This window comes from Eulemur rufifrons, chromosome 27 (genome assembly GCF_041146395.1).
Source record: "Eulemur rufifrons isolate Redbay chromosome 27, OSU_ERuf_1, whole genome shotgun sequence".
Taxonomy (NCBI): domain Eukaryota; kingdom Metazoa; phylum Chordata; class Mammalia; order Primates; family Lemuridae; genus Eulemur; species Eulemur rufifrons.
The window spans coordinates 9,529,111-9,550,645 of record NC_091009.1 but is presented as its reverse complement, the minus strand read 5'-3'; the positions used below and the strand labels follow the sequence as shown (position 1 = coordinate 9,550,645).

Here is a 21,535-nt window from a genome sequence, read left to right as displayed (position 1 = left end):
AGGCACACAAAAAAGAAAACCATAGGCTAATATCTCTGATGAACGTAGATGCAACAATCCCTCAACAAAATAGTAGCAAACTGAATTCAACAACACATTAAACTGATTATTCATCATGATCAAGTGGGATTCATTGCAGGGATGCAAGGATGGTCCAACATATGCTAATCAATCAAGGCTATACATCATATCAACAGAATAGGAAGGACAAAAACCATGTGAACATTACAAGTGATGCTTAAAAAGCATTTGATAAAGGTAAACACCTTTTCATGATAAAAACTCACAAAATAAAAAAAAAAAACTGGGTATAGAAAGAACATACCTCAACAGGATAAAAACTATATGTGACAGACCCACAGCAGTTATTATACTAAACCAGGAAAAAATGAAAGCCTTTCCCCTAAAATCTGGAACAAGACATGAATACTCACTTTCACCACTGTCATTAAACACAGTGCTGAAGTTCTAAATAGAGCAATCAGACAAGAGAAAAAATAAAGGGCATCCAAAGTGGAAAGGAAAAAATGAAATTATCTTTGCTTGCAGATGATATGACCTTATATTTAGAGAAACCTAAAGACTCCATCATTTTATCTAATCTATTTATCCGTCTATCTATCTTTGGTGTTAGAAATGATAAATTTAATAAAGTTGCAGAAGACAAAATCACCATACAAAAACCAGTAGCATTTCTATATGCCAACAGTAAATAATCTTAAAAAGAAACCAAGAAAGTAATTACATTTACAATAGCTACAAATAAAATAAAATACCTGAGAATAAACTTAACCATAGAAGTGAAAGGTCTCTACAAATGAAAACTATAGAACAATGATGAAAGAAATTGAAAAGTATACACACACACACAAAAAAATGGAACAATACTTGATGTTTATGGATTGGAAGAATCAATATTGTTAAAATGTCCATGGTACACAAAATAATCTACAGATTCAATGCAATCTGCATAAAAATACCAATGACATTATTCACATAAATAGAAAAATATTTATCTTAAAATTTATATGGAGCCACAAAAGCCCCAGAATAGCCAAAGCCACCCTGAGCAAAAAGAACAGAACTGGAGGAATCACCTTCCTGACTTCAAGTTATACTACAGAGCTGTAGTAACCAAAACAACAAAACTGGCAGAAAAACAGACACATAGACCAGTGGAACAGAATAGAAAACCCAGAAAAATAACCATACATCTACAGTGAACTCATCTTTGACAAAGTTGCCAAGAACATACATTGGGGAAAAGGACAGTCTCTTCAATAAATGGTGCTGGGAAAAATGGATATGAATATGCAGAAATATGAATCTAGACCATACACAATCTATGGTATGAATCTGTCACCATACACAAAAATCAAATCAAAACGGTTTAAAAACTTAAATCTAAGGCCTGAAACTATGAAACTACTAAAACAAATCAGCAGGAATGCTCCAGGACGTTTGTCTGGGGTGGGGGGCAATGATTTTTGGAGTAATATTTCTAAAGTGCAGGCAATCAAAGCAAAAATGGACAAATGGGATCACATCAAGCAAAAAAAACTTCTGTACAGCAAAAGAAACAATAAACAAAGTGAAGAGACAACCCACAGAATGGAAGAAAATATTTGCAAGCTACTTATATGACAAAGGATTAATAACTAGAATATATAAGGTGCTCAAATAACTCAGTAATAAAAAAATCAAATAATCTGATTAAAAAAGTGAGTAAATGATCTGAATAGACATTTCTCTAGAGAATACATACAAATAGCCAACACGTATAGGAAAAAATGGTAAACATCATTAGTCATTATAGAAATGCAAATCAAACCAACAATGAGAGATCATCTCACCCCAGTTAAAATGGCTTTTTCCAAAAGAAAAGCAATACCAAATGCTGTCAAGGATGTGGAGAAAGGGGAACCCTCTTACACTGTTGGTGGGAAAAGAAATTAGTGCAACCACTATGGAGAACAATATGAAGGTTCCTCAGAAAAGCAAAACTACCATATGACTCAGCAATCCCACCACTCAGTATATATCCAAAAGAAAAGAAATCAGTATATGGAAAAGATATCTACACTCCCATGTTTATTGCAGCACTTTTCCCACTAGCCAAGAATTGAAATCAATCTAAGTGTCCATCAATGGAAGAATGGATAAAGAAAATGTGGTATGTATACACAAGGGAATATTATTCAGTCATAAAAGAGAAAGAAATCCTGTCATTTGGAACAAGACAGATGGAAATGAAGAACATTATGGTAAGTAAAATAAGCCAACCGCAGAAAGACAAATTTTGCATGATCTCACTCATGTGGGAGCTACAAATTAAAACAATTGATCTCATGGAAATAGAGAGTAGAGTGATGGTTAACGGAGGCTTGAGAGTGTGGTGGGGAGGGGGGATATGGTGGGAATGGTTGTGCAAAAATATGTTACTAGTGGCATAGAATGCACAATATTTGGCAGCACAACAAAATGACTATTCTCAACAATAAGTAAGGTATTCCGTAAAATGACTGAAACAGTGATACTGGAATGTTTCTAACACAAAGAAATGATAAATTATTGAAGTGATTCATACCCCAACTGTCCTGATTTATTACACATTGTATGCTTATATAAAAACATCACATGTGCTCATAAATATATACAACTATTATACCCATAATAATTAAAAATAAAAAATTTGGGAAAACCTAAGTGATGTTTAACTGAAATAAGCTGAAACAATTTTAACACATACTTGGTTTTATCTATCCATTTATAATACATTCGCTGTAGTATTATTTTTTCCTGGTGAGCTGTGTCTTGCTTACCTGTACTATCTTATAGATATTAACCAAGTACTCCATAGAAAGAATGACAATTTATCAATTTTTAAAGCCAGGTAATGTAATTTTACACTTACAAATGATTAGTAAGAAGCTCTAACTAAGAAAAACTACATTGTATAGCACATTCATTTTACAAAGGACTAAAATATAGTTAGCAACATATTATTGTTTGTATAAGGGAATGATTTTTATGCATAGTTAGAAGGTGTGAAAGTGTCAATAAGTATACATTAAGAGGCTTGTTTTTTTTCCCATTTGTTTTTATTTTATACAGCAAGGCATAGCTGATCTTGAATGTAAAAGAAAAGAAAAATGAAGACTTTTCTTCAGCTGAATGTGCAGAAAGCAGGCATCATGCTTATATCTTGAAAGAATGCTCAGCTACAAGCCAATTTGCCTTACCCTCTTTTGGACAGTAGCTTTTCAAATGCTTCATGAAAATGATTAATCTGCTTTGTCAGTGTTGCTCTTAAGGCTTCACAGGACACTTTGTAAAGCAGCAGCTGCACTGCAGATAGCTTTAAAGCTTCATTAAAACTACGAGTCTCTTTGGTAGAGGATAGTAATCCTAGTCCAAAAAAAGAAAATCATTTTTTTTCCCTTTGTGTCTGGTAGAAACCCTGATAACACTGACAACTCTCTGTACAAGTAATACCTGCGCAAGTTGCAGTAGAATCACAACTCAATTCATTGTGTTAGGGGCCTATGAGAAAATAAGAAGGCTGCTCACAAGTCAACTCTTGAAAGTAAAAGAATGTCGGGGAAAAAAAATGGATAATGTCAAAAGGGTAGATGAAAATCTGTGAAGAGTTATCTCTTCTTTTTCCACCTAAACGGTAACAATGATGGGAATATCCCTTCTGTAATGATTTCATTCTGAGAGGTCCCTCCAATGATTGATATTCATGTTGATGCTGTAGTATTATCCACCTGCTACCCTTCCCCATACTTTTTATAGAATATAAAAATCAAACTCTCTGTCTAAAAATATAATTCAGGTAAGTATTTTTTCTAAGTCAGCCTATAGGTGTACTTTGAGTTTCTTCATTTCTTAACTTCAAAAGTGACCATTTTTTACTTAGCTCAGACACATTGTAGATAAATACTTATAGATATTATCCTGATTTTATTTGTGAACTATAATTTAGGATATTAAAAGACATTAAATTATTCTTCTGTGAAAAGAGACATCTTTTCAAACTAGGCTTCCATGACTATTTGCCCAATTTATTAGACAGGTGACTTATACTTACTATCCATTACTGAGTATCAAAAAGAGAGAATAAAAACAGCTATTTTTATAACCACATTTAAAAATGACTCACTATTTTATAGAGATAAATAGATAGATAGGTAGATAGATATTGATTCTGCAAAATGTGGGGAAATCAAAGATAAAATCTTCAGTTTAAAAAACTTTCAATCCAATTTATCATGGAAGTCCCAAATGACTTCTGGTTAAGCTATTTGCTAGCAGTGAACAGGTAGAGGTTTTACTGATATAGAAAATGATATGGAGATGTCTCAAAAAACTAAAAATAAAACGTCCATACATCCAGCAATCCCACTGGGTATTTATCCAAAGGAAAAGAAACCAGTATACCTGCAAAAGAATATACCTTCAAATGCATGTTTATTGCTGCACTCTTCACAGTAACAAAGATCAATCAACATAAGTGCCCATCAATGAATGAATGGATACATGTGGTCTATATACATGATGGAATCCTATTCAGCCATAAAAAAGAAAGAAATTGTGTCATTTGCAGCAACATGGATAGAACTGGAGGTTATCATGTTAAGTGAAATAAGCCAGACAGAGAAAAACAAATTTTGCATGTTCCTACTATACGTGGGAGCTAAAAATGTGATCTCATGGAGGTAGAGAGTAGAATGATAGATACCAGAGGCTGGGAAGGATGTGTGGGTGGAAGAAGGGGATGAACAGAGGTTGACCAATGGGTACAAACATACAGTTAGATAGAAAGAGTAAGTTCTAATGTTGCATAGCAGAGTAGGGTGACAATAATTAGCAATAATTGTATTATATATTTTAAAGTAGCTAGAATAGAGAACTTGAAATGTTCCTAACACATAGAAATAATAAATACTCAAGGTGATGGATACCCCAAATGCTGACTTGATCATTACACATTGTATGAATATACCAAAATATCACATGTACCCTGTAAGTATATAAAATATTAGGTATAAATAAAAAAGTAATCAAGGAACAGGAAAATGGGAGGCACTCCCCAAGACACTTTAGTCAAACTGTTAATGCAGGCCGGGCGCGGTGGCTCACGCCTGTAATCCTAGCACTCTGGGAGGCCGAGGTGGGCGGATCGTTTGAGCTCAGAAGTTCGAGACCAGCCTGAGCAAGAGCGAGACCCCATCTCTACTAAAAATAGAAAGACATTATATGGACAGCTAAAAATATATATAGAAAAAATTAGCCGGGCATGGTGGTGCATGCCTGTAGTCCCAGCTACTCGGGAGGCTGAGACAGGAGGATCGCTTGAGCTCAGGAGTTTGAGGTTGCTGTGAGCTAGGCTGACGCCACGGCACTCACTCTAGCCTGGGCAACAGAGTGAGACTCTGTCTCAAAAAAAAAAAAAAAAAAAAAAAAGTAAAAACAACAACAACAAAAAAAACAAACAAACAAAAAAAAAACTGTTAATGCATAGATTTGGGCTTGTTTCTTTGAACTGTCAACCTAAGATCTCATATTTTCCATCTCATAATCAAGTTTTTGAGGACTCTACCCCAGTACAAAGTGTTTGATGACACTCCTTCTTGATCTAGCTCAGCACATATTCTATCCATGGATATATTATACATAGGTCCCTGGACTCAAGGGGAGATAATCTAATAGCTCTGGAAATATGAGCAATTCACCCCAACCATTCTAATATATCAGATTGGCAATCAAGAATAAGTGTTCCTCACACCGAGGGCTCAAAAATAAAAGCCTATTTACTCGAGCATCAGTGCCTATAATGAGTAACATCATGCAAGTTCTTATTCTGTTTTCCACACATGCATACTCAAATAGAATCTTTCTTGTGGATGAGATGACAAAATCTTTTGATAAAAATTAAAAATGTGGAATGCAACATCAGATACTTTTCTCGGTGCCAAGTACTTGGTCCTCAGCTCAGTTCCTGTTCTCTAAGAGAAGGTTGACAGTGCCTGGATTCTGACTTAAAAACACCAACTGAGTAGATTCAAACAATGAATGCTTCTGCCAATCATTAGTTCACGAATTATTTTTGAATGTCTAGCTCTGGAGATGTAGCACGAGCAGGAAAGACAGATCTGTGCTGCCATGCAGTTTATACTCTATTGAATTGAACTTATATTCATGATGTTAGGGACAGCGGGAAAAATTAGCATTCATTATCTGCTTTAGCTGAGTGCTAGTCTCCAGCAGTTTAAGGTGCATTCTGTGGTCCAGGCATCGGGAATTTGGAAGGCCAGTTGCCATCACACTCCACAGGAAAGCTATCAGCCACTAGTTAGTTATTTTTGTTCTTCACATTGGTTAGTTGAACAAACACCTCTGTCCTTTTTCATTTTAAACCAAGAAGACATTTGCCTAAGGTTATGCAGACAATTTATGAAAAAACTAAAACTTAGCAGGACAGATAAAATATCTCTTTTAATATTTGTCATACTTGGTTAGTACAATAGCTCTAACTTTGTTACACAACAGTCTATGATGTTTAATTCCCTTTATATATCTAGCATGTTTATAAAACTTATAAAGCATATCACAAATGAGAAATGTTTGTATTGGTCTGGAGCCTCGAATAAATACAGAAGTTTCTTTTGGGCTGAAAACAGAAAATTATGTTTTCATAATCAAATGATGAAAAGCTTTGAACACAACTACAAGTTTAGAATTGTGGACTTTATTCAGCAGGATTTGAATAGCTATAGTGGCTGTTTCAACTAAACTGTGACATGGCCTTTAACTGCATTTCAGGAAAAAATCGATTATCAATCAGGGCACAGCTTGAAGTTGAGATGAACAGATAGAAGCATCAATCACTGATTGATTGAACTAAGGAGGGGAAACTGGTGGATGCATGAGGAGGAAGAGCCACCAGGGTTAGATTTCAGGAGAGAGGAAGATTGTGAATAAAGCTGTTGACAGAAAAATAAGGTGACTTAGATTTGAAGAGGTAAATATAACTTCTCCCAATTTCACCTTACTCAACTGTAAAATAGGAAAGTAATATGCACTCTGCGTAGCTATTGTAAAGTAAGTATGACATACAATGTAAATGAAGTGCTTATTTGAAAGCCTGGTACATAGTGCAAGTTTAACAATGAGGTTTCCCTTCATCATCATTGCAATAATAAGAAGAATCACTATTATTATTATATTTGATACTCAATTTGTTAGAGGTGATAAATTTAAGCAAATTTAAAAAATTGCCAAGGGAGAGACTTTCTCCTACCAATTAATAAACTTCCTCTATATGTCCTTTAATTACCTTTAGGTGGCCAAAGACAGTTATGAAGATATTTTCAGTTGAGAATGAAGTGGGACATACAATAGTCATATATCAAATAGAAAGCATATTTCTTCTTGAAAGCATCCATAGGCTCAAGCTTCTTCCCACTGACTTGCACATAAGTTTCATATTATCAAAAGAGTTTCCTCCTCAAGCATTTCACTGTCGTGATTTAATCTTGACATAAGGACACAGTAGACAGTAGCATGATACACAACAGAATGAGTAGACCTCATGCTCATGAGCAAATATACAGATAATAAATATCAGTGGAGAACTATATACCAAATACCTGGTAAAACAAACTATGTTCACCAAGATAAAGTGCAATGCTCTGTGATCTTAATTGTAAAGAATCTTCTCCATTACTGAAAAAAAAAAAAAAAGAGTTCTTCATGGAGATATCATTAGACAGTAAATATTTTGTTTTGAAAACTTTCTATGCTATGCACTGTGCTAATTGTTTTATGTGCATTGATTTATTTCCCCTATGAGTTTGTTACTTTAGTATTCCCAATTTGGAGCTGAATAAACAGAAATATAGAGAAGATGAGTACATGCTCTAAGGTCAAATAGTTAGAAAGTATTAATACTAAGCCAGATTATTACCTAGGAACATTAACACTACAGAGCTTATTCCTCAACTACTGTTGCTAAATTGGCCACCAACAGTATTGTCTCAAAACCGTTCAGTGCAAATATACGTAGCAAAGGTCTGAGTGTATATTACTATCTTGAGTTCATAATTTTTTACACAGAACAGTTCTAACTCATTAGTAAAAATGAATATCATCATCATGACATTCTTGGGGAACACATTTTCTGATAACCATGATTTCCTCTTCCATTCATCTTGAAAAATCTGACAAGAATCAGACCACAAAGGAAAGAATGTGCATAATATCAAATGTTCACTGGAAATCAATCATGTATGAATCTCTTACCTATGAAATAGTTGAAAAGTTTAACATAATAAATAATCTAGCTCGATAATTACAGTAATAGGCATAGTGCTAAATTATTCCTAGTCATAGGATAAAGTTCAAATATTTGAACAATTTAGCATTATTTTAATCTATATGCCATCAGCGACCTTAAGGCAGTAGAAATTCAAGAGACTATTATTACAGAATGATGAAGAACACTCGTTTAAAGTGGAAGCAGTAAGCACTGTAAGAACTATATAATTGGCTTTAATATAATTATATTGAATATACTTTATATACATTATTATAAAAACTATCACAAATGATCCATAATAATTTCTAAGTTATGGTATGACTTTCAGATCATTTTATTAAGTCCATTAACCTTCGAAGTAGTTTATTCATGATCCTTGTTTATTTACTTGTATTATGCAGTATTAGATCTACTATAAAAGTTGTAAACATCGAGACTCAGAGGTCTGGAAAGGACCTCAATAAGTTGACTTGTCTCTCTACCACTCAAAATCACTTGTGCATTTTGATAATTCCAGAAAAGGAAAACTTGGACTTTCTCTAAAGAGGGAATTTAAAGGACTCCAAATCTAGATCATTTAAATTTTAACAGCTTTTAAAATGTCAACTTGCCCATGAAATGAGCAATAGTTCACAGTGCAAAATATAAATAAAACCTAGAAATGGAATGAAGAAGATGTAATCAGGGAATATTTATGTTTTTATTTCAAAATATTAAGGGAGTGCAAATATTGTTCTTACATAGATAAGTTGTATAATGCTGAATTCAGGGCTTTCAGTGTGCCTGTCACCTGGATAGTGTTCATTGTACCTGATAGGGAAGTTTTATCCCTCATCTTCCTCTTGGCCTTCCCTCTTCTTTGTTTCCAATGTCCTTTACATCTGTTTATGCTCCTGTGTACCCATTGTTTGGCTCCCACTAATTAATGAAAGCATGTGGTGTTTGTTTTTCCATTCCTGAGAGACTTCACTTAGGGTAATGGTCTCCAGTTCCATCCAGGTTGCATTTCATTCTTTTTTATGGCTGAGTAGAACTCCATGGTATACATAAGCCACATTTTATTAATCCACTCATGTATTGGTGGGCACTTGGGTTGTTTGTTTCCACATCTCTGCAATTGTGAATTGTGTCATGATTAAACATTCGAGTGCAAGTGTCTTTTTGATAAAATGACATCTTTTCCTTTGGGTAGATTCCCAGTAATGGGATTGCTGGATCAAAATGGTAGATATATTTTTATTTCTCTGGGGAATCTCCATACTGTTTTCCATAAAGGTTGTTTAATTTATTACTTCCTCTCTCCTCTCTCCCTTCCTTTTAGTCTTTTAATGCATTTTTGTTTGAAAATATAATATTATTAGTAGTGTTTGTTACCTAAATATAATTTTGTTAATTTATATTATAATATACATTAAAGTATAAAGTGTTAGTATTATAATTAGATAACAGAAAAAATTATGGTAAATTTGCAAGTCAAATTGTTTAGAAAATTATTGTTAAAACCAGATAGCCTAACTTGAAAAAAACCTGTCACGCAAGGATTTAAATTACTGAATTAAACACAGAATAACCATTTACCCTTAGAAGAAAACAGTAATCATAAAAGCATGTGGAATTCTTTACCATCTGTCACCCAAACAGTGGGAGGATCCTATTTATTTAAACAAAATAACTTTTTTCTTTAAAACGTTTATTGGAAATCATCACCAAGTGTCTTCCTGTCCTAAAATTGGTTCCAAATATGGAAAAATGTAGAATGTCTGGAAATGATAAAAATCAAAAATAGCAGAAATAGCCAGTTTATGTTAAAAAAGTCTATATATAAATAAATTGCAATAGTCATAACCTGCATACATGAAAGATTAGATAAAATAGAAAACGGTGATATTTCAGAGTATTAGATGTTAGAACCATAAAATACTTAAGAAAATACTGTATTTCTAGCAGGTATATCATTTTAATATGCTTTCAAAGGCAAGTACAGATATTCATATGTTGCTGAGAATAACCATCAACTATACTAAAATGCTTAGATATAAAACAATGTTTTTTAAATCTACCTAAAGGAATATCCTAGAAATAAATTGCAAAGGCAGTATTTCAGTTGAGAGGTAAGATGATATTGTCACAATATATAATAAGAAAATATATGCAGATTTATTTATATGCAAAATACAACTAATACAGGAAAATATTAGGGAGCACCCCAAAACTATGGCTATAGACTGCTAAACCAATTGAAGTCAGGTACTGTCTTAAGATGTAGTTTATTGCATACAACAAAAAAATCCTCAAACTTTTTTCTCTTTAAATAATAATGTACTTCTTTTTATCTTTGATATCCTTGAATTATCTTCTATGACCCCTAAATAACGTTTTATGATTTGAAAGCCTTAGACCATAGGTGTTCCTATGCTTATTCCCAGCCAAAGGATGCTCGATACTTGCCACTATATATCTAATACCACTGTGGATGGAAAGGATATGAACATTCTAGCTAACCTGTCTTCATCTGGACCATTTTTACAAACTGCTTCTTCTTACAATACATATTTTTACTTTTCTTTCATGTTCTACCAATAAATTCCTTCTTCCTTTTTAGTACTCAATTTAGAATTCACTCTCTCTGGTAGCAATCTCTGAAATGCTCCAGACTAGGTTACTTACATCTCTTTGGTTAACCTAAAACTGCAAACTATGATATCATAGCATTTGTCACAGCTTTATTATTGCCTGTTGACTAGGCTATCGTCCATGAGAGAAAGTTAAATACCTTAAGAGTGAAAATTGTTCAATATTTTTATTGTTGTTCTTAGTAATAGTACTCAGAAGGCTCTCAATAAATAGATATGATTCATTAAATGAGTTTTACAGTCAACCATTAATGAGTAACACATGGAAAGCAGAAAATCACATATAGAAAATACCATCCTCCCACAGAAAAAGTCAGTAGCAGATATCAAAATAATACATATTATTTGAGTGTGTATTACTTGTCAAAGGCTTGCAGACACTATAATTCTTAATCCTCAGAAACATTATGGAAAGTTGAAGTATTATATATGAGGAGATTGAAGCTTTAAGAGACTAAGCCATTTACCCTGGATTTGGAATCTAATCTGCCTGACTGCACCTCTTAGCCACTAGGCTCTAATTCTTCAGTGCCTATGTGCTAGGTAGTGCCATTATTTTCATTTATTTAAAAGTAATTATTCAGCACTATTATGGGTATACAACAGAATTACAATTACAAATTTCCACATGCCATCCAGGCATGGGAGGGGAAAACAAACAAGCAAGAATGGAGAGATGGCAGGATAGTGAATCGGAGGCCAACATTGAAAGCCCCTAGGCCATATTGTTTGAGGTAGTTGAATTTAATGCCATATTTCCAAAAAGCAAGGAATTATATGCAGCAAATTAGCTTTCCAAGAGTAGAGAAAAATTAATTTTCCAATTCCTATGATCCTCTCTCTTTTTGGGTTTTCTTCATTCACATGTCTGTTAGAAATTCATATTTTCTTCCAGCTTTTTGACAGCTGAAATTTAACTTCAATATTTTGAAAGGGATCAGGGTGTGTGTATATATACATCTTAATTCAGCTTTGCCACCCCAAACAACCAGGAAAAAATCAAAATCAAAAACACAGTTTGCACAAAAGAGATTATGAAAATATCTTAAGGTAAGATGGGTTGATAACTTACCATTAAATATAAAAATAAAAAATGTTCATGTCTATATTTCCTACTAGTCTATGAGCTTCTGAAAAGAAGTTGCTATATCTTGTTTATCTTTCACTTCTATTTGCCATGTCTTAGCTGTAATAGGCATGAAATAAATATTTGCTTAAGAACAAATACATACATACTTATTTTCCCCCAAATTCACAATTTCCAGAAAGTGGTATAGAGTAAATTTCTCATTGTACTTGAGAATTCTATAAATTTCTATCTTTACCTTTTTTTTTTTTTTTCAATATCCATAGCATCACTGAAGTCTTGTGTCTATGACTCATAAGATGCCTGAAGTGGAGTTTCCTTAATTTCTTTTCTTTTACTGAGATATTTTCAGTTGTCAATGAAGGAACTAACATAAATGAGGAAAAATGCCCCCTTACGTTTTTTTTTTTTTTTTTTTTTTTCTTGAGACAGAGTCTCCCTCTGTTGCCCAGGCTAGAGTGCCCTGGCATCAGCATAGCTCACAGCAACCTCAAACTCCCGGGCTCAAGCAATCCTCCTGCCTCAGCCTCCCAAGTAGCTGGGACTACAGGCATGCGCCACCATGCCTGGCTAATTTTTCTCTATAAATCTTTTTTAGCTGTCCATATAATTTCTTTCTATTTTTAGTAGAGACAGCATCTCACTCCTGGTCAGGCTTGTCTCGAACTCCAGAGCTCAAACAATCCACCCGCCTCGGCCTCCCAGAGTGCTAGGATTACAGGCGTGAGCCACTGCGCCCGGCCCCTTACATTTTATAGTAGATGGCCATGTAGCTAGATTACAAAGGAAGTAATGAATGAGATTAAGCACTGAAGATTTCTGTAGAAGATAACTAGAGGATATTTGAAACAGTAATATTTTAACAAAGAAAGCTAGAGATTTAAACCTAGAAAGGCATATCCAAAATATTACTGTTGTCACTCTGCTTTCTTTAGAGGATAGGATAAAATTCAAATAGGGACAACCACCTTGTATACAACAGATAAACAAAATACAAGTAGCCATTCACAATGCACTCAGCAAGGATAGAAATGACCTCACATAGACCTAAAATTTAGAAAGTTGAAGAAAATTCAGGGTTTTTTTCTTGAATTGAGACATTATTGCCCTAGTCCTTTTCAGTGTCAAGACCTTATAAATGTTTGGGTCGGATGCTTTGAACTCTGTAAATTGAGTCGAGTGCTCTCTCTGTGTGAATTTACCCAATAAATTCTATTCTATCAATCTCAAAATGTTCTGCTAGGACCTAAGAAACCTGAAGAGAAAGCCAGTCATCTCCAAATAATTCATCTCTGTGGTTAGAATTCTTTACATATGATAAATAAAAACTCACACATTCTTAAATATAGTCTACTTGTGTCTGTGGCTCTATATACAAAATTATTCAGACATATTCATAGTGGTTGTATTAAAAATCCTAGGAATGGCCTTCCTAATTTAGCCACAGATTATTGCTCTACTCACAATGTCTCATTTATTGCTTCACATTTTTTATGACCTAAATGACCCTGGCAATATACTAGCATTTTTACATCTTCCAACGGGTCTACTATTTTGATGCAGCACAAAGGACAGTAAGATGACCTTGAAAGACGGACAGCAAGTACTACAGTGGCAGACTCCACAGAAAAGGAACCAGGACACTAATGGATGTGCACATCCTGGATTATCCCCCTTTACTGAGAGAGAAAAAAGAACTTCCAGTTTTTCACCACTGCGAAGTTGGATTTTCTTTTAAACATAGCTATGCCTAATTTAAATGAATTGCTGGCTTTTCTGGACAGTTCAGAAGATATGGAAATATTTGGATCCATATCTCCCAGTGACATAGTGGGCAGGATCCTGGTGGCCTCGTGCCAGTGTTCATTGTGTTCCCCACCAGGGTTTAAAGAGCCTTCCAGGCAGAATCAATCCAGTGAAATTCCTGCTTCTTTTGATATTTCAGTTTGTCCTATAACTCCAAAGCAGACAACGAATACCACTTAGAGAATAAAAATCTTTCTCATTTTAGAGATTTTGCATTGTGTGTATGTGTGTGTATGCGTGCATGTGTTTTACATTTCCGTGACTCATCAAATGTGAGATTTTTAGTCCTAGCAAATGGACACATCAAGTAGATTCATTTATATTGGAAATATTGCCAATATATGCAAAACTTATTTTGACAGTTATTTTGCTTACAATGTGAAAGTACTTGTAATTTCTGCAATAGATCATTTTACTAATGGATATTATCAATAATTTATGAATATTCAAAATTCATAAGAATGAAATTCTGACAAAGCAAAATTTTACCTTTATAATGTAAATGTGGCATTTGCAAATCTCCACATATTGAACACTATTAAAATTTCCTACTACGTGACTAGAAAAACAAATACAGAAGAAAAACATGCATTTTGTCTTGTTGAAAATAGCACTGTCATTCCAGGCTTTTCAACCTGCTTAGCATCTATTCAAAAAAAATTATATAAATGGGTTGTCCACTAATTTCTAGCTATTTTGGGGGCTATCATAGATTCATACAGTTTGGCTGAAAAGTTTTTAAATGGACTAGTCGTATTTATGATATGAATATAAACTTAAAGACAATATGATTTAAAATGTGCACTTTTGTATTAAATTTTCACCATTTCTCAGATGAACAAATCAGGATAAGTGAATCATTGGTAAAATATGCAACTTAATCATCTTTAATATGTTAATATGGTTGAAAGTACTCTAGGAAGAGTGATTAGAATATGCTTTGAATAAGCTAGAGGTAAAGATTTCCAGACATTTAAATTGCATCTAGGAAATTGCTTTATTTTTAAATGTCAAATATAAATCTTTTCTATAACCAACCAATAGAATATGTCCAATAATAAAAATCATTATATTTTGCCCTAAAATTCAGTGATAATTTATCAGACCAATAACCTAAACAATGAATAGAAAATTTTTGTGTAGAAAAGATATGTATCTTCTCTAGAAACCATATAAGTTTAGATGGTAAGAGAATTTACATAATATGGTTCACATACCATTTTGACTAAAGAAAATTTGACTTAGACTGAAAATATAGTTGAATACCATTCTCAGGAATCAGTAAATCTTAATCTGTTTGGGTGATTCTATCCTACTGTGGGAAGCTTAGTAATCATGGGAGCATTTTTGAGTTTCATATGCGAAGAACAAATACTGGCAGAATTTAAGGTTCGGTCCATCAATGCTAAATATTCTGAAATGAGAGGTACAGTAATATGGAGATTCCTTAAAGAGCTAAAAGTAGAAATACCATTTGATCCAGCAATCCCATTACTGGGCATCTACCCAAAAGAAAAAAAAGACATTCTATAAAAAAGACATCTGCACTCGAATGTTTATAGCAGCACAATTCACAATGGCAAAAATGTGGAAACAACCCAAGTGTCCATGAATACATGAGTGGATTAATAATATGTGGTATATGTATACCATGGAGTACTACTCAGCCACAAAAAAACAATGTGAATCTAGCACCTCTTGTATCATCCTGGATAGAGCTGGAGCCCATTCTACTAAGTGAAGTATCACAAGAACAGAAAAACAAGTACCATATGTACTCACCATCAAATTGGTATTAACTGATCAACACTTATGTGCACATATAGTAGTGACATTCATCAGGTGTCAGGAAGGTGGCCTGGGGAGGAGGGGATGGGTATAGTCACACCTAATGGGTGCGGTGAGCGCAATCTGGGGGTTGGACGTGCTTGAAACTCTGACTCAGGTGGGGCAAAGGCAATATATGTAACCTAAACATTTGTACCCCGTAATATGCTGAAATAAAAAAATAAAAAAAAAGAAATGTTTTCCCATAAAATGATTATCCTGCTGAGAAAATAGTAATATAGATATTTATATGTTGAGAGTGGTAAAATTCAATGATTAAAAAAATACAGATTGAAACTTTTATTCGAAGAAAATCCATCATGTCTTCAACTATAATGAAAGGAAAGGTGATATAGAATTTTTTTCAACACCAAAACGTGTTTTCATTCAATGTCTGAAAACTTCCTCTAACAATTTATACCCTTTGTCTGATTTAATACATCATTTTTTTATTCTGTCTTATTCTGAAATCTTTCCATATCCCCCCGCCACCTTAAAAAATACCTACTTATTCATTACATTATAAGATAAAATATTATTATGATTTTTCTCTCAAGGGTAATTATACCATAATAGATATGTTTACCTTTCTCTCTCTCTCTCTCACACACACACACACACACACACACACGCACACATGGAATTTGCAGCTAGGAAAGTTAGAGTTCTGTGTCTAGACCATTTTCTGCAATATCCAGGCCCTCTAGAAGACACACAGATATCTGTTACTCAGGAAAGATGCATTATCTTTTCTGTCCATGAAAAAGGAGACCAAAAAAAAAAAAATCTTCATCTACTAAACATTTTAACTGAAATGATATATGCAGGCTCTCACCAGAGAACATGTTTTGCTTTAAATCTATTTCACATTTTATATTGCTGGCCTTTTTTATAATAAGGTACACGGCTTATCAGGCTAAGAAAGAAGTATAGCAATTTAAGAGTAAAAATTGTCCATAATTAGTAATACAAAATTCACCAAATGAAAAGTCAAAAGGTTACTACTTCTTAGTATTCTTCGGCGTGATGTAAAATGTGGGCAAAACGATAATGTAAGCCAAGAATTCATCACTGACATCACTCTGATTAGTGGCTTAGTTAAACTATGGTTTTTGAGAGTGAGGTGACACAGGAAGTGTATCAGCAGCATCACTCACATCACATGAAACAATTCAGTTTAATTAAAATTTGACTATTTCTGCTATGGAGAATGTTCATGGAGACTAAATCAAAACTAAATTCGTTGATTTTAAGCAGCTATGACTAAAACAGGAATATCACAAAAAGAATTCCAATAAAATTTTGGCTGTCAAAATGTTTTGCTCATGCTGATTTGATGCTTACATACTCACATGTGTGCGTGCACGCATGTGCGTTATGGCTCATAACATTTCCCTCACTATGAAAATAATGTGGGTAACACACCACCAACTACTCGATACCCTGCCCAGAAACCATTATTTTTTGTTGCTTCCCCACCATATCTAATTTGTTACCAAAGCCTGTGCATTCCCATACGACCGCCTCTCAGCTTTGTGCCTGTTACACCATCTCCACCGACACCGCCTTAGTTTAATGGGATTAAATCTCTCCATTTTATATCCTCTCGCCTTGCCTTCAGTGCACTTCTCAGCTTGCGCTTTTGCTCTTAGCTTTGGTTTCTAGAATCCAAATGTGATCATAGCACTTCCTTTCTTAGAATCCTTTAATCACTCCCCGCTGCATTCAGAAAACCAAATCTGTTAACAGACAAGTCGCTTAAATAAAGACTTGGGCCTGGCCTACTGACCCAGGCTCATTTCACTGTCACCATGTCCCCTCTTCTCACCGGAAGTTTGGGTCTACCGTGACCCCTGTTCCCAATTTGTCTAAGTTGCACTTCCAGTCTCTCATGGCACACTTCGTAAGTTCCTATCAGTTAAGTTATGCGTTCTTATTTATTTGTCTCTCCTAATGTTTTCCCTTGGTGGTATGGTTTAGGGAAATTTATCAATGTTTCATGTTTGGTTATCAAAACTGGAGAGGGGTCCCTAGTGGCATTTAATGATAGGGACCAGGGATGCTGCTAAACATCCTACAATGCACAGGACAGCTGCACAGCAAAGAATTGTCCAGCCTGAAGTGTCATGTTACACGAGTTGAGAAACCTTGCTTCAGGGCACGAATGGCATCTTTTATGCTAGAAATTTTAGCATCTAGCAGAGGCCCTGACTCTTAAAAGGAGTTTCATAAATGTACACTAAATGAATGTATATAAACATATATTCTTTGTACTATGGCAATTAAATACTAAGATGGAGTAGTTGGTTAAAATTTTAAAAATCAATATTCTACAGTTCTTTCCCTCCTCTGTTTCTAAGCACACAATATTTCCTTTCTTAGATGCCTCCTACATCTCACACATTTCTAATACTTCACTAAGTATTTTTTGTTCTACCCCTACATCATAAATCTGGCCATTTTCCTCTGTCTCCAATACTAATCTCTCATCTTATTCTTAATAGTGCTTTAAGTGGTTTTTTTTTTTCTATTTAAATTCTTGTACCCCTTCCATCCATTTTTATACAGATTCCAATGACCATTAAAAAGAAAATAATCTTGATCATGTTATTCTTCTCCTTAAATTGAGTAATTTTTCCCAAATCTTTCTAGATAATAACAATTTTTAAAAACCTTAATATGATATTCAAGCCCCATATAATTCTAGTATTTGCTTATTTCTGCCTTATATAATTCAGCTGCATCTATTAATATTATATTCTGTCCAAATTTGTCAGATTTTATAAAGGAAAAATCAAAATTCTTAGGAATATTCAGGAATCAGTCAAATCCTGAATAATTGTCTAATATTTTATACTCTCTAGCCATAATTATGAAAATAATGTTTATGTAATTAAAATAAATATTGTTTTGTAGTTTGACAAAGAACTATACCCTATAATAAATATTCAAACACTGGAAAACACCAGGGAACAGTACTGAGAAGCATCTGAACAAGATAACATTTGGATAACGTAACGTAAAAAGAATCGTTTGCAGAATCATTTGCAAACTCATTTGCAAAATTGCTCAATTAAAGATTTATTTTACTTCCAAACCTTGATATCTCTTAGAACATCACTCATAGGATTTATATTTAGTATATACATAAACATCTTAACTTGTATTTTATTTGCAAGAATGTTCTACCTTCCAAATAGACAAGGCCACACACATTATAATGTGGTGACAGTTAAAAAATAAACCTGCTACTAGATTGTGACATTTCTTTTTTACTTGCTACTGTCCTTATTCCTCTCAGTGTTGACCTTAATGTTTCCTACTGTATGTCAACATTTCCTGCTCATTTATATACATTTTCTTTAATTTTCTGATTTCCTAACTGATTGTTTTCAGAACTAAACTTAAGAAAAACATTTAAATTTCCCAAGACACTACCCAGAAAAAAATTCCTATATGGTATCACTAAGCCACACAGTTATTTGTTCTGCAATTCATATGCAACAAGTTGTCCCCTGATTTTGGGATTTTCATTTGCTGCTCCTTGTGCATGACACGACATACCTTTTGATCTTGACAGAACTCACTTGACTCATTCTTCAGGTCTCAGGAAGAATGTGCTTTCTTCAATCAGAGCAGCAGGACTGCTTTTCTAAGACACATCCATCATAATTATGAATATTTCTCTATCTACCCAACTATCTATTAATATCTACAATCTATCTGTGTGTTTATGTATGTCTCATAAAAATATAAAGATATATATTTGTCTATGTGTGTACTTGTTCATTATCTATTCAATAGGTGACAGACACTCAACATATTGGTCAGTAAAAGTGATATGCATTAAAATTTTAATTTTTATAAAGAAAAACCTATGCTACTTTTCTGAACCATTAGAATTTTTAACTGAAATGATGTATGTTCCATGAGCGGCACACATGATGATTATTTTGGCTAAATCTTGTCTTTAGATTTGAACAGAGTGCCTGGAAATTAAGGTGTGGTGTCTATAAATTTTTTAAATGAATGCATGGTCAATATCTATTCACCTTCTTTTGTAATTTGGCTATAACAAAAAACAGAACATCTGGTATAGTTTTTGGTGCCTATGGCTTGATAAGGAGTTCGGTGTTTAACAAAATGACTTGAAACAATAGTCCTTCCATTGAGGCTCTGTGGAAAGTTATTAGAAAGGTGGATGAACAGCAGCAGATCTCAAATGTATCAGTTTCCTATTGCTGCTGTAACAAATTACCAGAAACTTAGTGACTTAAAACAAGACAAATATATTATTGTACATTTCTGGAGGTGAAAAGTCTAAAATGTGTCAGCAAGTCTCTGTTCTTTCTGAGGGCTTATGGTGGATAATCTTTTAAACTCCTTGCCTTATGGAGGTGGACTGCCTTCCTTGGTATGTGTTCTCTTCCTCTATCTTCAAAGTCAGAAGTATAGGATCTTCACCTACACTCTCTCTTCCTCTCTTATCTCTATGCCTATGGTCACATCTTGTTCTCTCATTCTGCTCACCCTTCCTCTATCTTAGTAATATAGTTTGATGAGAATGAGCACCCCCAGGTGATCCAGGAAAATCTCCCCATCTCAAGCTCCTTAACTTAATCATATCTGCCAAGCCACTCTTTCCATGTAAGGTAACATATTCCCAGGCTCAGAGAATTAAGACATGAACATCCTTGGGAAGCCATCATCGTGACTACCATACCAACTAACCCAGTTTGTCCATTTGAATGAAAAATAATCACTCATTCATCCATTCATTTAATAAGTATGTGGTTTACTTCAGTTACTTCACTAGTCAAGGTTACCTCAAGAAGTTGGAAAGAGAGTATGACAGGGCAGAAAACTAGATCAACAGTTACCCTACAGAATGACTGAGTGGCAGATGGCAGACGCTTTCATGGGGGCATGGAAGGTGCCTTGGGAATGGTCAGTGACACATGGCATACTCTTCACAGATTCACCCTCAATCCCTTCTTCCTCTCATTTTCTAGCCCCAAGGATTATAATTTACTTTCATGGCTACTATTATTTTCATAACTTCTATTTTATATCAAATTAAGGCTGATAATTGATGTAACTATAAGGGTTTTCTTTTTCAGATGAATTAGTTAGTTGCAAAAAAAGAATCCTATGCTCTTTTTTCTTAGGACATTTTGAAACTGACCTCATTGAGTCAACTATGTAACCTAGATTTTAATTTGACTGATGTCTGCAGTTGTAAAGGTTATGAGTAAATGAAATTTAAAAATAATCACCAGAGGAACTTTTATTATACCATTGTTTCTCCATCATTTCCTTTATCTAGTCAGCTATATTTGATAGAAAATTTTGAGTATTTTTAGTTTAAAGTTTCCACAATTAGGATGCTGCATTTATGGCCTTGGGGTACTGCTGAATCTGTACTCAATGTGTTGTCTTTTAAGAACATCAGAATGCCATAGTTTTGTGCTTAGTAAAGAACTTAACCTGACCCTAAAATAGGTGTAGCTTTTGTCTTTGGCTCCTGGGGAATAATCTTTATCTGCCTGGTGGCCTGGCCTAGCCATATAATAACGTCATGATTTAGGGTGGGGTCTGGCCACAACAAAAAGAACAAGGATGTGATTTAAGGGGGTGAGACAGAGGGAACTGGCAGGCACTGCTCCGGGCTTTGCTTTGGGCATTGCTACAGGTATTGATTAATTGTGCAGGCATTGCCTAACTCAGTCAGAAAGTCTGGAAATTTTATTTTGAGCTACCCTGATCAAAACAAGATGGAGGCAGAAAAAGTTCCAACTGGTTAGAACTAAGATGGTGGAGAAATTGACAACTCTTTGACCTTACAGCTTCATTATACAC

The 21,535-nt window shown here is 34.2% G+C and overlaps 1 protein-coding gene across 2 annotated transcripts in view; it reads right to left on the bottom strand.

Moving 5' to 3' along the window:
• The window catches only part of BRINP3 (BMP/retinoic acid inducible neural specific 3), a 399,388-nt gene that overhangs the window by 258,961 nt on the left and 118,892 nt on the right, over nucleotides 1–21,535 (bottom strand). The window lies entirely within an intron of this gene.